We start from the raw sequence: 1,030 nt of genomic DNA, 5'->3' as shown, positions 1-1,030 counted from the left end.
GTCCAAGGTATACAGTTAACCTGAAGTGAATAATCGGAATCTATAACTATTGTCACAGGAATGGTTCAAAGCATAGTCAGTAAGAAGTGTCGGTCTTCATGTACTTAAGTCGGCATTGTGCCTTTTGTATTTAATTCAGATGCAATTTCTCTGTTTCATCGTCAATAAGAAAGTCCAAGGGATACAGTAAACCTGAAGTGAAGCATCGGAATCTATAACTAGTGTCACAGGAATTTTCAGTAGGAAGAGTCAGTCTTCATGTCCTTAAGTCGGCATTGTGCCTTTTGTATTTAATTCCGATGTAATTTCTGTGTTTCTTCGTCAATAAGAAGGTCCAAGGAATACAGTAAATCTGAAGTGAAGCATCGGAATCTATAACTAGTGTCACAGGAATGGTTCAAATCATAGTCAGTAAGAAGTGTCGGTCTTCATGTACTTATGTCGGCATTGTGCCTTTTGTATTTAATTCCGATGCAATTTCTGTGTTTCATCGTCAATAAGAAGATCCAAGGGATACAGTAAACCTGAAGTGAAGCATCGGAATCTATAACTAGTGTCACAGGAATGGTCAGTAGGAAGAGTCAGTCTTCTTGACCTTAAGTCGGCATTGTGCATTTTGTATTTAATTCCGATGCAATTTCTGTGTTTCATCGTCAATAAGAAGGTCCAAGGGATACAGTAAACCTGAAGTAAAGCTTCGGAATCTATAACTAGTGTCACAGGAATGGTCAGTAGGAAGAGTCAGTCTTCTTGTCCTTAAGTCGGCATTGTGCCTTTTGTATTTAATTCCCATGCAATTTCTGTGTTTTATCGTCAATAAGAAGGTTCAAGGGATACAGTAAACCTGAAGTGAAGCATCGTAATCTATAACTTGTGTTACAGGAACGGTTCAAAACATAGTCAGTAAGAAGTGTCGGTCTTCATGTACTTAAGTCGGCATTGTGCCTTTTGTATTTAATTCCGATGCAATTTCTGTGTTTCATCGTCATTAAGAAGGTCCAAGGGATACAGTAAACCTGGAGTGAGGCAT

This window comes from Schistocerca americana, unplaced genomic scaffold (genome assembly GCF_021461395.2).
Source record: "Schistocerca americana isolate TAMUIC-IGC-003095 unplaced genomic scaffold, iqSchAmer2.1 HiC_scaffold_35, whole genome shotgun sequence".
NCBI classification, from domain to species: Eukaryota; Metazoa; Arthropoda; class Insecta; order Orthoptera; family Acrididae; genus Schistocerca; species Schistocerca americana.
This window is presented reverse-complemented; position numbering follows the sequence as displayed.